Source organism: Chaetura pelagica, unplaced genomic scaffold (assembly GCF_000747805.2).
Source record: "Chaetura pelagica isolate M959 unplaced genomic scaffold, ChaPel_1.0 scaffold164, whole genome shotgun sequence".
NCBI classification, from domain to species: domain Eukaryota; kingdom Metazoa; phylum Chordata; class Aves; order Apodiformes; family Apodidae; genus Chaetura; species Chaetura pelagica.
In genome coordinates this window covers 689122-706017 of record NW_009952971.1, presented here as the reverse complement: position 1 = coordinate 706017, position 16896 = coordinate 689122, and the positions used below count along the sequence as shown (strand labels likewise).

Genomic DNA, 16896 nt, shown 5'->3' with positions numbered 1-16896 from the left:
GATCTGGGGAGGCAGGGGAGGTGGCTGCTGTGCAACACGGAGGGCAGGTCTGTGTCTGTGGGTTGATTCTTGAGTATTAAAGCTGATGAATAAAAGACAAGGTCTCCTTGCCTGCCCAGTACGCAAATTAAGAACTTCCCTATCCCACCCACAAAGAGCTTAAGCAAACCCTGAGGTGAATTAAGCAGCCAAGAAAAGGAAAGTTAAGTAAATTTAGCAGGATGGAATAAATAAAATAGTTTTTTAAAAAATATTAATAAGAATCTCAAAACAGCTACATAGGTCCTTAGCTGTACCATCTCTGGACTGCTCTGGTGCCCAACCAAAGCCCAGAAATTAACATCTGGTAATCAGAAGTTTTTAGCACTTGTTATCTCCTGTCACAATACTTTACTGTCATTCTTAAAGCTGCTGTTTTGTTTCCACTGCAGATACAAAATGTAAAAAAAAAAAATATGAAAAAATAAAGAGTAAGGAGTAAGGATACAACTGGGACTTTGAAAATAGCCCCTTAATCAGTTCCCTTAAGAGGACATCAAGTAGCTAAGAAATAACCTGACAAAATAGAAACGTAAGTCACTGAAGGCTTAAGTTCTGGCAGGACTGCTTTCACTTGTTATAAAAAGAATAGAACAAATTTCCCAAAATGTTTAATGTCAGTACTTGCAGTTCTCCTTTCACAACAGCAGGAGCAAAGAAAAAAAAAATAAATTGTCTAATGCCCAAGAATGACATCTGTGAAAAAAATCTGTGCTGAAAAGGATGAAAAGAACATCTAGCACAATTTATTCACAGAAATGCCCTTAGTAGACTAAATTTACACCACAAACCCCTTTTCTTAGCCAGTTTGTATAATAAAGAATATTATGTTATTGATGGTTAACCCAGCTTTGTGTGGTACAGTAAATCAGACTCATGCTATGCTAAGTAGATGGACACATTTCTACAGCATGCTAGGGACTGTAGCAGTTGGCCATCCGAGCAGGTTTTATCAGCACATTTGCCCATCATCTAACTTTCATTTAAGGGCATCACTAAACCAGAAGCTGAGATTTAAAAGGTTGAGAAGGCAGCCAGATCACCAGAACACTTTTGTTACACAGCCCATCTCAGTCAGCACTTTGCCACAGATTTGAAACGGGTGCTGCAGGCAGGGAGCAACAGAGTGAATCCAAGTCACAGCCATCTTCCCAGAACAGCATTTGACATTTCACTTGAGGAGGCACATAGTAGAGTGAACCAAATGAACATTTTCACCATTATTGACACTGCAAGATTTATTACTCCCTGTTCAATTTAAAAAGATTCCCAGGGGAAATTTTTAAGGGGTGCTTGCTTTATTAGTTGATATTGAGTTGGACCATTTGACAGCTTGTGGGGAATGTCTGAATAACAAAATCCTTGCTAGAAAGAGATCAAGAGACCCCTGGTGACTGATACAGATGACATTGATTTGATTTAAGAATGATGCATTTAGTTTCCATTGTTAAAAAGAATACAGTAGATTAATTTCTAGAATGAATAGTACCTATATGAACTGTACACACAAAGGAGTCTGACTAGGGCTGTGATAGAACCTGGGGCCAGCTCTCACTCCCCCAGTAAGCACCAAAATTCAGCAAGATCAGTGAATAAAGCTGGATTGCTGGAGGGAGGAGGCACCAGGTCTGAACCCTGCAACTTCTACACTTGATACTCACAGAATCACTCCATGAATGCATTACAGTAGCTGTGAGATGAAGAGAGAAGGAAAGATAAGAGAGGAAGATTTCTATATTCTTAAAGCTCATGAATAATTTTCTTCCAGCATAAATATAAAGAAACCATGAAACATTCAGTGTAAGCAGGATGTCGAAACAATAGAACAGCTCCAACAAACACAAATGCAGAGTGAATTAGAGTCAGGCAGTCATGCAGTTTAAGAGCTCTTGGCATCAAAATACAAAACACAAGGCTAGCTAGCAAGTAACAAAACACAAAGTTAAGCACTGATAAGACTGGAACTATTTTTTTCTGAGGTATTATGTAAAAAACAGAGTCTAGGAAAGTGGAGACAGGAAAGACCATAAGTTTAAGGAATTCACCCAGACGCTAGAGCATTTATAGAACTATGCACAAAGACACCAGCTTCCTCTAAGATGATAAGAACTTTTAGAAAAGCAGGACTGCATCGAGTTTACATGCTTACATCACCAGCATCATTTGCTAATTGCCATGACCCTTAAGTCCCTTATTTTAGATTTAGTCAGTAGTCACAGTTGTATTTCTGCTGTCAAAACGGCTTTCACTTTCCAAAGAAAGGCTTGGTGAATATTCCTGTTATACCAAAACCAGTAGGTAGTGGAAGGACATAATGCACTCAGACATTGTTTAAATCAATTTATCTGAGGCTTAAAATAAAAGCCAAAGTTTTTTAAAAGGACTTAAATTATGCCCTGAAAAAATACCTCAAAAAGTATGAGGTGTTTCAGTTTTACGTAAGTCTCTGCTGGGTGGGCAGGAGCTAAACATATTCTAGACTGAGAACTGCACTAAGATATCTTTCTGCCATGGATCCACAAATTCCTTAGCCTCATGTATTTGTTCTTCACCCCCTAGTTCCCCAGCAAATGTATACTTGTGGTTGATGATCCCTACAGTTCCAACCTGAAACCACAGAGAGCCTGAAAAGTGACCATGAGAAGGAAGGAAAAGGGTTTTCTTCAGTCTGTAAGCACCTGGGGGCATATCAGATCTGAATTGTCTAATCCTAGAGTTTATTTGAGGCTGAATATGAATTGATCATTTACCCTCATCTGTGCTATATACTGAGCTTTGACAAAAAAAAAAAAAAAAAAGTATGCCAGGGAAATGTCCAGATTATAGAAAGCAAAGGAAGCCTGAAAGCTGTTTCTCCAGCCACACAAAAGTTACTCCAAAGGAACAGCATTTGTCCCACTGTTTTTCTACTCATCTCTGCTTTGCTGTGTACAGCTACTGTAATTACACTTAACCCTCTCTATGTTACATATGCTAATATCATTTTCTGTACTGTGTTTTTGTCATGCATAATTCACTCCTGCCTTTCTAACAGAAACCTTTATGCCTATGGGGCTGGAACACAGAGTTGGTTTCCATTACACCAGGTGGGTGCCCAAACCAGTGGATTACAGTCAGTTTCCTTAACCTTCACTCTGTCGTCAACAAATCTATAGGACAAAACAGTTTTAATAGCAAAAGATTCCATGGTGTAGGAGATAGATACCAACAAGAGAGAGCTCTAACTCACCATTTCTGGTGATATGGCATTTCTCCATTGCCAGCTTAATAACCTTGTCATTGACCTACACAATTATCTTGTGCTGTTTTTCTCTTGTTTTGTCCAGAATGAGAGAAATCCTTTCCAGAGAACAGAGTCTCAGGAATAGTAAACTTATTTAAAGCACCAACTTCAAATTATTAACATTAGCTCTTGCAAAACAACATTGGACTCTCAGTTTGAATGATAAATCTGTTGTTCTAGGTCTCAGACCAAAAAAGCCAATGACTAAATGCTGGCTAAATATAGAAAAAAATATTTCCAGATGTTCCCCAAATGAGAGCTTTGCACATCTTTCTAACTAGTCTGCTTACAGGAGGAGCAATTCAGGGGAGCTCCATGAGGTACTGCAGTGTAATTCTATTCCACTGTGAAAGCCAGAGGCAAGGCACAAACACTTTTTTAAAAAGCATTTAACAATGAAGGAAAGAAAGAACACACTTCTCCACACTAAACCAAATCAAAATACTGTGTTCAAGAACCTAGCCACAGATGACTAAACCTAGCAAATTGGATGATCATATTATGGTGAGCTACAGCCATGGGTATCATACAGGAAGAAGTAACCTGCAACCAGGGAGCAGCACATAAGATCAGCCTCACTGAAAGAATGATTGATTGCAAGCAGAGAAGAAAGCAATTACACAGGATAGCTTTTTCTGGGGACAGTATTCTTCTTTCTGCTCTTTAAACTCAAGAGAAAGCCTCTGGGAATGTAAGATGCTAATTCAAAAGAAATGAAAATGATTTCTAATATGTCATATCAAACCCTTATAGAAAAGCTTTTCCATTCTCTGTGTAATGCCTGTAATGCCTAAAGATCTTCTCAATTATATTTGTTTTCTGGTTGAGTCTCCTCATCTGAGAGATACATTGCTATCTAAAAATGAATGCCTCTGACAAGTTTTTCTCTTTTTCAATGACATTATAACAGTAAAAAACAACATCTTGAGCCATTAAGTTTAGTGCAAATTTGGTATTAAAATGGACAAACTAAACATTTCAGGTTTAGGTTCATAGATTTCCAGCACCATTAGATTCAAATAGATTAATATTTATTCATCATGAATGGTATCGTAACACTTCCAAAGGGATCACCACACTGGGATCAAAGGATGACAGTATCAGCAACAGCCCACATCAGTCTGGTGCCAAAACATTTTGTATGGTCAAATGTTAAATGTCAATACTTGCAGCCAAAGAGACAGGGATGCATTCAGAGGTAACATAAAATACTTGCTGCTCACCAAGGATAACTGCTGGATACCAGGAGACTACTGTGACAGCACCTGTTCCCAACAGCAGCAACCTCTGTTTCAGACAGCAGGAAATCTGGCTTTGCTAGGAAGGAAAAGGGAGAATGTGTGGCTCTGCAGGAGAAGCAGGAAGTCAGCCCTGGGAGCAGCAAAAAATCCTGGGCTGTTGCCATACCCTACATTCCATCTTAAGGCAAAAGCACTGAAACTCCAAGAAAGGAAAAGATACTCAGAGCTGGCTGGGAAAAGAATTATAAACAAACCTGAGGGTAGGAGCAGGGAAGGCTGATTAGGAGAGGAATGGAAAGGATATAAGAATCAAGTGGAAAGGGAAGGGATCTGGAGGTGGGTAAGAAGAGCTGGTAGCACCAGCAGGATGAGAAGAGAGAACAGAGGTGAAGAATGCAAAGGCTCTGGGAAGATTAGTTACATGCCAGAGGAATCCTTGTTATTTGGGACATAAACCACCATACATGACACAGCAGTAAACTTACATGAATTGTTATTCAGATTACACATAATTTTCACTCTGTGTAGAAGTGTGAGACTGTAACAGGAGAAGAGAAAATAAGAGATGCAAAACAGGAAAAAAGGGGAGAACTCGTTTTTCTTGGGTTATATTTTTAACATACAGAAAGGAAAATATTTTCATTCTGAAACATGAAGAAAAACAATTTTACAAAATAGAAAGTCTCCATTAAAAATGGTATCTTCTGGATTATTATCTTGTTCTGTGGTTTATTCCAGTTGTTACTTCTCCCAGTTACACTTTCAACACCTGCATCTGTATTTTAGGTGTATATGCCTAATGATCTCTAGCTCGTGGATATACCTGTCACTTGTAAGAATCACCACTCTGCCAGCTCTGGTATCTCACTCAGGCTCTGTACTGGGAGATCTCTACATAAGCCTCTTGCCATCAGAAAAAGGCCTGATTTCTAATAATGTACACAACACAGCAGAACAACTAGAAGGTGGTCTGGAGACTTCTAAAGGAGGAGGCTGACCAAGCCACATCAAAGCAGTGGTTTTTGAGTTTGCAAGAGTGAAATATCAGAAAAGAATTAGCGGGGGAATAGGTAAGGTTTTTATACCTGGGAACCATTGAATTTTACTTGAGGTAGTTCAGGTTTTAGGTAACCTAGATAGGTACAAGGTGGATGAGATCAAGGTACAAACTGAGGTGGGAGAGAAAAACTAAGCTAAGGTCAGGATACTCTGGCAGAAGTTAAATAAAATGCTATTATGGACTGCAACACTTAAGGCAATTGTGAATTCCCCACCTCTTTGTGACTCCTGTTGGCTACTTTGCATTTTAAAACAGGAAAATGGGGCTCCAGCCAAGCTGTTCACTTGGGTTTGGCTCAGATAGGTCTATGTCCTGCTTTTTTTTTTGCTGAACCAACCAATTTCACTAGCAAATTTATAGTTGCTTGAAACTTATCACCAGAAATGATTTGTTGCACAAAGCCAAGCTCATTTGGCCAGGTTCACAACAGGTGTAATAAAACTAAGGAAAGCATCTGGCACATTTTTCATACAACATGCCCAGGACTCTATTTCCTGACATACCCCTTATCTGCCAGCTAAGCAACTCCTGAGATGTGTAATGTAGAAACGTGGAGCAATATTCCCACTGTTCATAATTTTATCATTGACACTTGAGTTGATAGATTATCACTGGACTGTTTAGATCAAAACCAGTGATGAGTAGCGACAAGGGGACGTGTTCTGGAACAGCATTTGATGACAATGCTTATCTCATCACTGTCAGGGCCTATTTTTTATCTGAATTCAAATCAGTGGTGAAAGGGTCAGTGTTAGGAAACCACACAGGGCAAGTTTCAAATCTAGCTCCTCATACAGTGTTCAGATGTGTCCATTGAACTCAGGGCACCACATAATCATGGTGGGGAACATAACTGTGTTTCAGAGTTCCTTGTGAGAGAAAAGCAACAGGAAGAATCACATCATTCCTTGTCCCAGCTCTAAAAACAGCCAGTGAAACCAACAAGGAAAATTTTCTGAAAGCTTATAAGGGACATGTGAAAAGGGTTTCTCAAAACATAAAAGCAGGTCTCACAAAGTGTCTGATAACACTGCTAAAAAGATTAGTGTTAAGAAAGAATTATTAAAGCAAGTGCTGACAACATATGCAATTGTGCTGAATTGTGCATAGGAGCCCCAGTCTAGCAGCAAAGCATGATCTTGAAAATGAATTAAGAATAAAGATTATCAGATGTCTGGTTAAAAGGCATTGTAGCAGAAGAAATTTTAATCATGAGTTCTGGAGCATGCAGATAGAAAAATAATGATGGACTCTTAGACCATTAGCATTTCTTAAGGGCTAGGGTATGGAGATACGAAAAAATTAGCAGTCAGACATATCATTTTAAAATAGCATGGATGCTCATAAGTGCAAGGTAAAGAGAAATGCTCTGCCTGTTTCAGCTTTTGTGTGAGCATGATAGGAAACGCGTGGGAAGAATATCGATATTACAAACAGAAACCGAGGAATGAAGCTTAATAACTTCATTACTTTGTGAAAGTACAAAGGAAATTAAGAAAAAAGCTGCAGCAGGCCGAGGCAAAGTTAGCTGACACAGATGGTGCCTCATTGTCTAATGATTGATAAGAGCAGTGATTACTGACAGTTTTAAAAAATGTCATTCTATTTTAATTCCCAATGTGTCAGAGTCAGGAAAATTAAATGACATCAGAAGCCACAGACCTATCACTGAAAGGCCAATTTTAATGAAACTTTTCCTCAGTAATTTTAATGGAGATATTAACTAAATCTTACTCCCTTAAATTGAGTCAGACAAGTTTTAGGAGAACAGCAGGCAAAAAATGGACTAAAAGGTGTTGTATTTACAGCTATTGCACAAGGCTTTGCTTCTATTTCCGAAGATCACATGGAAATCAAAGAGCAAATGACCTTCATATTCACAGTAGCAATGTAATTTGAGACTTCTATCAAAACATGCAGATGTGCTTTGAACTGAAAAATGAAGCAGTAGCACTTTTCTTAATTAATGTAGGGATGGATCAGGAAAACCAGTGTTACCCCTCCTATGTAAAGTCACATTTACTCATGTAATGCACCCATGAGAAGTGATGGGGCAGGGTATGAGGTGATACAGTCTGAGCACTACACCTTGCACATTCTGATGTTGCAGCTTCTTCAGGAAAACCCATGGAATGGCATGAAGGAAACTATCATGTTCACTGAGTCTTTGTGCAATTGAGTGGTTTTAAAAGTCAAGCCAAAAAGTGCTATGTGTTCTATACCAGCTCAGTTCTTGATTCATGCACAATTTAAAAGGCATCGACTATGTTTCTGAGAAGATGAGTATGACTGTGCTAGAAAACTGTGAGAAAACTGAGGACCAAATTTGACCCAAGAAAGATTATTTTATACTTAAAAGTCTAGCTTGAAAAAAAAACCATAAATGGGAGTTCTTGAAAAACAGTCTTACTAATATATTTGCAGTACCAGAGTTTATGTACCAGATCACACAAATATCACCTCTCTCCTTTACAATACAGAGGGCTACCAATGAATGTCTCTGTGTTCATCTTCAAATGAGAAGGGTAAGCCCAGTAATTTCAAGCATTAGATGGGTATGTTGTTATCAGCTTACCTGAAGATTTAACTTAAAGAGAATCACCCAAAGCTATATTCTCATTAATAGGAGAAGCAATGGATTCAACAATTAGAAAAAATGTTCACAATTAATGCAGTGAGACTTGAGAGTTTCAGAAATCATGCAATTAGTAGTTACTGGATAAGTAATTACCATGCTATCTTCTTGCCTCTTTTCACATGAGAACTGAAGTGTGAAACAGTAAACTTTTAAAATTAGGGAAACAAGTTTGTCTTCTGATAAAGAATCCAATTTAAAATTCATAAGAACTATATTATAGACAATAGCAATGGTCTGAAGAAAAGATACTTGACTTTTATCAGAGATGGTGTAGCTCCTCTTAGGAATTTAGAAGTTTGACAGGAAAGGAGAATTAACATTGTCAGAGGAAGCCACTGGAAAAGTATTTAAATGGCAGATTTGCTCTAGAGAAATTATAGAATTATGTGCTGGCCTATTTGTGTTACACTTTGGCTTTCCTACCTGAAACCAAAAGAGGAAATTGTGTTGTTGACTCTGGCAGGCCTCTTTGAAACCAGATGAAACAAAGTAGCCCCTTGTATTTGGAGAGTGTTTTTCTATTCTGAAATCTTAAATATACTTCCCAGCCAATTAGCTTTTTCATTTCACATTACTTTTTTTTTTTTTTTTTTTTTTTTTTTACTTATTGCTTTTATTCTTTGGCACTCAGTTTCTCACAGGATGTGTTTGTTTCTGGTTAGAAGGTGTACATACATTATTAGAGTATATTGATTTTATCCTACTACTCAAATTTCTTGTCTTACTTTTAAAGAACTGACTTTTAGATACATCTTCTCTGCTTAAGTTTGTTGCTTTTATTTTTTGCCTGATCCTGTTTGATCCTTCTTCTGCTTGATGTGTCTGAGGGTGCTCATGCATTTCACAGCTCCTGCTGCTCCTGAATGCTTGTGGTGTTCCCAGAGCCCACACAACTCATCTGTATGCCCAGCTGAAGCTTCAGCTGCTGTGGACAGGCCAGCTAGGGCAGCCCTGACAACTTTGCACAAGGTTTCCCTTGGGTGGCGAGATTAAGTGCTACATTATTCAGACAGGATCTGGGATAGGGATCAACCAGGGCTGGGGACTGGGGAAAGGCTGGAAAATGTACGGTCACTGTATCTCACACAGTTTGTGGAAAAGCTATGAACATGAGGAGGAAACTGAAGGGCTGCAACAACCAAGTGCTGCCAGCTCATGTGTCAGTTTTATTAGAATTAAAAGCAAGATTGTATCAAGTAGCACCGGGTCAAGGCTGATGTCACCCCCTATTTAATTTATCTCTTAGGACAAGGCTGCCTCCCAGCATACGTTCGTGTTACTACACCCATCAGTGTACAGGCCAGCACAGACATGAGAGTATCAGCCAGTGAACAGCCCCAGGAATCTGGGAAAACCTGTGCCTGCTTGGGTGGGGTTGGTTACTGCAGAAACACCTCAGTCACCTTTCTCTCTGCCTCTGACCATCACACAGCCCTCCCTAAGGCAAGCAGCCCTACACACAGCCCCTCATCTTGCTTGCTCCAATTAATGCTAATTTCTAACTTTTTCTCCTTCTGTCTGATCTTTTCTGTCCCCATAAAAAACTTCACGTTGTTTCCTTTCCTGGCCCATCTATCCACATTCATTCCTGCTTAGAAGTGCTACCTGAAGCCCTTCACCTAGACCACTCTGTAAGAAAAGAGGCCTTTGCAGCTTCTCTCTGCTTTTGCAGGGAAGAAGAATGGGAATGCTGGCAAAGAAGGCAAAATAGGAAACTACACGAGCTTGTGAAAGATGGACACCTTCAGCCAAGGCACTGGAGGTAGCCTGCAGAGCCTCACCAAGGAGCTGAGCTGAAAAGAGATAATGTAGTTTGATCATTTGGTGTCAGAGATGCCAACAGGGCAGGATGGTTCCTCTGTTTAAATCATTTATAGGGGTGCTGAGCATGTGTGCTGAAATGAGTGGAAGCTTTGAATACCAAGCTTTGAATACCAAGCTACTAGTAGGTCTACTAAATATGTAGAAGTTAAGAATAATTTTTAACAGTGAATATGAAACATTTCCTTAAGGCTGTAACTACTGTTACTCTTCATGGAGAATGTTATAAACAGCAGAGTCATTTGATATTGCCCATAGGATTACACAATCATTTGTAGTATTATTTCTGTTATTCTCACCAGCCTGCCAGCTAAGTTGTACTTTAATATCTCACACAAAATAACTTGTGCTTGAACACCTTGAAGAGCTTATATTTTTTTTTCTGGAATTTTTGACAAAGCTGCTGATGTCTTGATATAGCTTTTATACACTTTCTTATAAAATATATAATCAAGGATGTTATGTACTTTAATATCTCACACAAAATAACTTGTCCTTGAACACCTTGAAGAGCTTATTTTTTTTTCTGGAATTTTTTACAAAGCTGCTGATGTCTTGATATAGTTTTTATACACTTTCTTATAAAATATGTAATCAAGGATGTTTAAAAATGTGCATATGTGAGAAATGCACAAGTAATTAAAAGGTGCATGCAAAGACCTGTGGTTATTGAATTTATGTATGATGACACACAATTTTATGTGTAACTCATATGCAACTGCATTATTTTGTTCTCTTGTACTTCTATGGTGCCTTTATAATTCAGTTCTGTTTTACTGTCTCAGCTGATTCATGCACACTGAGCTGAAACAACTTTTTTTAATATTTCTGCTAGAGCTACTGAGCTCTCTGTATCCTTTCAGTGCTCTGGCGTTCACACATCATCCCCATTTACTCACTCCACAATCCCCTGAGTTAGCAAAAAAGGTATGTAATTGTATTTTAGTTTTTAATTTTTCACCCCTGAATAATCAACAGAGGAAGTTTAAAAAAAAATAATTAAAAAACAAACAAACAAACAACAAAAAAACACCAAAAGGAAGCATGAGGTGTGAGCCTATCTAGTTTCACAGATAGGCTATTACCACCAGAGGGCACTAAGCCTTGAGAAACTCAATTGTCTATAAAAGGACAAGAGAGAAAATGGCTGGTTTCACCAGCACACAGGAATTCGCTCAGATGATGCAACTTCTTATCTTAGCATTGTCATTTAAGTGCCAGAACCAATAAAGTGGCTTTATCCCAACCCTACCGCATTCAACAATCATTTATGTGAGCGAACCTATCAGAGCAGAGCCCATCAGAATTAAATACTGATCTTCATTCTGTTTAGGAGCAGTTCAGCAAAATCAATGGAACTGTATCCACGGAGACATGAGAGTGAAGAATCATGTTTTAGACCTTGTTAGCAAATAGGTTGGGTACATATTCAAGTATCTTTAAGAATGGTTCTACCAGCAGGAAAGAGATTAATTCTCTCTAGTCCTCAAAATGCACCACAATAATGTGTTTGTTGTTTGTTTGTTTGTTTGTTTGTTGGCGGGGGGGCTTCTTTGTATTGTTTGGTTTGGGGATTATTTTTTTTTTAGAAGGCCTTGATGTCAGCTGTAAAGCAATTATGGGAGTGTAACTGCAAGATTACAGAACTAAGAGGCCTGTTTGTGCTTGCACTGGGATACAGGCTTCTGCTAAGATGACCCGTGTCTCTAGCAGCGCTCAGAGCCGCAGTTGCTGGGACACCGCTGGCACAGCTGGGACCGCGCCCACCCACTTCCCTTGCCCTGGGGAGGCTGCAAACCGGGCAGCCGGTTTCAGTTCTACTCTTGCAAACGTGTAGCAACCCTGGCCAATAAAAAGGTAGATAACAGACTGTGAAGTCATTTGTTTAGACACCAGAGGTGTTATTCTTACCCGCGCCGCTTGGTGCAAACAGTAGGCGAAGTGAAAAGTGGTGGAGTGGGAATAAACCGCAGAGTAATGATGAACTTTTGCATACATCCTATGTAAAACTTTTGAGAGAAGCGTTTACAGGCTGCCCCCTCGCACTCGCTTTCCACTTCCTTGACGGCCTTAGGGCTCTGCGGCAGCACACACAGGGAATCAGCTGCCTGAATATACAAATCCATGTGCCATCAGCAAGTGTGACTGTATTCCTTAGTGCCTGGCCCTGGAGTGTAATTCAAGCAGCCTTAGGAACTGCATGCAGGGAGAGGAGAGAGGTGGCTGCCAAATATAAGGAGAGGCTGAAAATCCTTCACTCACAGTAACTTGCCTGTGATCTCCCACACTTCAGGCAAGTGTTGAAATTTCAACTGATTTTATTGCCTGAGATACACAAACCGTGCTCCCTTTCTGGTGCATTAAAGAAAAAATATTTTTTTAAAAAAGCCTGTGATAACTGAATGACAGTTTCGGGTATCATAATGCTGGGTTTGAGCGTTTCTAGCTCTGTTTGGTATTTGGCCCCACTAGTCTCTAAAAGACTCATTTATTTCCAAATGACATTATTATTTGTATTCTAAAGAGCTAATTTAAAGTCAGGCAAAGATACAGATTAGCTCTTCAACTAGAAAGCCTCAGAGGCCTTTTAACTGGTCAACAAAAGCACGTTCCTGAAGATGAGAGGCAGCAACATTTGTTTCTGGGATGTAACCTGCATGTGCTGAAACCTCACAGCAAAGTAACCATCCCTGGGGTTGTTCAGTCATCAGAGTGAAAGAGCAGGCTGAAGAGGCTGGGAAGGAGATACATCCCTTCCCTTTTGCTCCTGCATCTTCTTCTAAGTCTTGTTTTGTTATTTCTAACTTGTGCTCAGGGTCTGATTTGAAAACCTTCTAAAATCAGAATACATATATATATATATGTATAAGTTTTTTTAAACAAACCTAGTGTACCTAATACATGTATCTTCAACAACAGAAAGTCGCTGCACCTTCTGATACTGTGACATGGATACATGACATATATAACATCAAGAATCCTGAAAACATACAACTTACAGGTAGGTCCCCAAGTGGTACATGCAAAGGCTGTGTATTTTAGATTCCTTCCAGATGACAGATCATAGAGAATTATTCTTTTTAGAGCATCAAACTGATAGAAACAAAAGCTCAATTTTCCATATGATTTAGGACTCAGGGTTATATTTTCAAAGATGCTTTAGTGTAAAAAGGTTTAGACAGTCCTCTAACAGGACTTTCAAAAATTGGCATCTCAAGTTGCAAGATGTGAGTTGTTTTGAACCGACCTTGGGGTACCTACCTGAGACAATGTCAATATTTTTTAAAGCAAAATTTGTAAATAATTTAATGTTTAAAATTTAAATGGCCCTACATGTTTTGTTGTTGTTGTTGTTGTTGTTTTAAATATGAAGGCTTGTTAATCAGTTCCATGCTTCTGAAAAAGCTATCATTGGAAAGCAAGGCTTTTTAAGGGCTACAAACTATCTGCTCTCCTTTAGCACAACCAAAGGATTACACTTTGTTTCTAAACATCCTAAGTGTAATCACTGCTAGCAATTTTTGTGATGCTTGCAACCTACACCCACAACGTTCTAGGTGTTTTTATTATTATTTTGGTTTATGTATATGCTGTATTAGAAGCAGTGTTTGAACTCCAGACCAACAAAAGCAAAACGGCTGTTGCATACCTGGTGACAATATTGATCATTCAGAAATAAGACGGTCCTGCTGTTGTGTGGTTCCCCATTTCCTCCTTTGTTTTGGCTGTACTTGTTGCTTGCAGTGACTCAGGTTGACTTGAGTCATCATGTTGCCTTATGATTGATCAGCAGTGACAATGCAAGGTGGGAGGGAGGAAGGTCTGTGCCTTTTGAAGGAAGCATGGCCCTGGATTTCTTAGGCATACTGTGAAACCATGGAGTCAAGACAATGGCTGCTTAAATTCTGAATATACAAGAAACCTCAACGCTGAGTATAGCATGGACCTCCTGTGTGCCTGCCATGGGCACAAGGCCTTCCATAGATAGCTCCTTCTGGGAGAGCAGACTTCTGACCCCTCCCTAACACAGACCACTATGTAATTTGCACAAATACAGTGTCTCAACAAACCATGAGCCTGTCCAACTACAGACAGAGCTCTCCAAAATCTTCTTTGGCATCCTGGACATGGTACTTACACAGCTTTAGGTATGGTTTGCTTCACCACCACACATGCTGGGTGGAGCTGGGCAGAATGAGTGTGTAATTAGAAGGCCACTGCAATTCTTGCTGCTCCTGGCTCCTATTGAATGTTGGCTCTAATTGTATCTCTTATGGGCATAAAAGCATTTATCTGAGATGTATAATGCTGTCAGGAAATTAAAGGCTCAGAAAATACAGCTTTTAAACCAAACCTTACGACCTGGTGTGGTGTGTGCAGTTACAAGCTGTTTAAAGGTGTCCTCTGGTGTGCCATGCCTGTGCTCCTTGTTCCCACCATCCTCCATCATGAGATTAAAACCCAAACTAAACATTTCAGACTTTGGAAAGGAACCAGACACATTTTTAGGTCTTGCTCCTGACTAAAAATACACTTCTCAAAGCAGTAATGCTGCACAGTACAAACAAAGGCCTACTACTCTATGTAGCCTGGAAAACAAGGCCAGCACCTTTACTGACTCATTTTATTAACTTTATGATTAAGAAATCCTGTCATGAAACCACTGTGGTGCTACAGTCGCCCAAGTAACAAAACTCCCTATCAGTTTGGTGCATAAAATGTTATTAGGCAGTAAAAGCTGCATATGCTTTTAATCAGAGAGAAGGCCTCAAGGTCTGCCCTGAGATGGTATTAACAAAAACTATGTGAAATATATGAACTACACAAATAATGGATTGGAAAATACCTCATATTATTGAAGACAGCAACCAGGACACAGAAATGGCACCTGCTCCTGGAGAAGGCACAGCAGCTGTGCCTGTACTCGGCACTGGTGAGACAGCACCTTGAATCTTGTGTTCAGCTTTGGGTCCCTCACTAGAAGAAGGACACTGAGGTGCTGGAGCATGTCCAGGGAAGAGCAACGAAGCTGGTGAAGGGTCTAGAGTGCAAGCACTATGAGGAGCATCTGAGGGAACTGTGGTTGTTTAGCCTGGAGAACAGAAGGCTGAGGGGAGACCTTCTCGCTCTCTGCAGCTACCTGAAAGGAGGTTGGTGGGAGGTGGAGTTAGATCTCTGCTGCAAACTAACAAGCGATAAGAAAAGAGGAAATAGGCTCAAGTTGCATCAGGGGAGGTTTAGATTGGACATTGGGAAAAATTTCTTCACTAAAAAGCTTGTCAGGCGCTGGAACAGGCTGCCCAGGGAAGTGGTTGTGTCACCATCCCTGGAGGTATTTAAAGGATGCACAGATGTGGTTTAGCGGTGGACTTGGCAGTGCTAGACTTACAGTTGGACTTGATGATCTCAAAGGTCATTCCCAACCAAAACAATTCTGAGATTCTGTGGAGCCTTCAGTCCTCCATGGCACCATCAAGATCCGATCCTAGGAGATACCCTTTAGGTTAGAGAACATGTGGGATCCTAGACTAGAATCTGCCAACCTGAGGGACAAATTATCTCTTGATCCAACACCTGGGATGAAAGACTTACATTTCTTCTGTCACCTTTTCATGCAACATTTCACCTTCCTTAGCCTTTATTCTTCCTTCTTTTTCTCTCCCAGCAGCTACTTAAAAAGAAACCAGGAATATTAGCCAAAACATTTCTGCTAGCTCTGAATCTGTCACCAGGACAGTGAACAGCATTATCCATTACTGTCTGACACCAGCATAAATGTGCCCTGTAGGTGGGAGAACTGTGTGCTCTTCTTGACATCCCTGCAGGATTGACAAAAAGAGCCAATTTATCCTTAGTAAGGAAGAATGACTGTACTGATTTCAGCTGGGATAGAGTTAAATTTCTTCATCGCAGCTTGCATGGTGCTGTTTTGAGTTTGTGATGGTAACAGTGCAGGTAACACAGGTTTGCTTTAATCACTCCTGAGCAGTGCTCACAGTGTCCAGGCCCTTTCTGCTCCTCAGACTGCCATGCCAGTGAGCAGGCTGTGGGTGCATAAGAAGCTGGGACACAGAGGGGACAGCTGACCTCAGCTGACTGAAGGGATATATCCTGTGCAACACCACATCACGCTCAGAAATAAAACTGGTGGGGGGGTGGAGGTTGGCAAGGGGCTGCCCTTGCCCAGGGACTTGCTGGGCATTGATCAGTTGGTGGTGAGCAACTGTTTACTTTTGTATCCCTTGCTTTTCTTGATTTTTTCCCTCTGTTGTTGTTTTTATAGATATACTTTCTGTTATTATTAAACTGTGTTAATATCAACACATTAATTTTCTTAGTTTTACTCTTCAGAATCTCCCCACCCCCATCCCACTGAGGGGGGACTGAGCTGGGGACCGTGGGGCTGTTTAGCCAGTTAACCCACACCACTGACCCACAAAGGGAATATTCCTTTACCCCACTTCTTTCCCCCCCTCTTCTCTCCTCGAAGACCAACTACTATAAACATGCAGCCAGGCCAAAGAAAAACCTCTTGCTGGCACCGAAAAAGGGTTTGCTCTTCCAGAGGAGAAACCCTCGAGATTTCTACCCCTGTTCACGTTTTGGATGTTTTAACCAGTTTTCGTCTGCGGTCACTTCTATTTACGTAGCGGAAAAGCAAAGGGTTTAATGGAGATCTGACAGAGGCAAAGACTTTCCTCTGGGCTGAAGCGACAGTCTGAGACCGGGCGCGGGTCCCCACCGGGGCTGCCGACGGGTCGGGCACCGCGCCCGGACGGGGCGGCCCCCCCCGGTCTCCGTTCCTCCCCTCCGC

General features: G+C 40.4%; 1 protein-coding gene across 1 annotated transcript in view; it reads left to right on the top strand.

Annotated features, from left to right (window-relative positions):
- The window catches only part of ANO5 (anoctamin 5), a 73482-nt gene that overhangs the window by 530 nt on the left and 56056 nt on the right, over positions 1–16896 (top strand). The gene's annotated exons all lie outside the window — the stretch shown is intronic.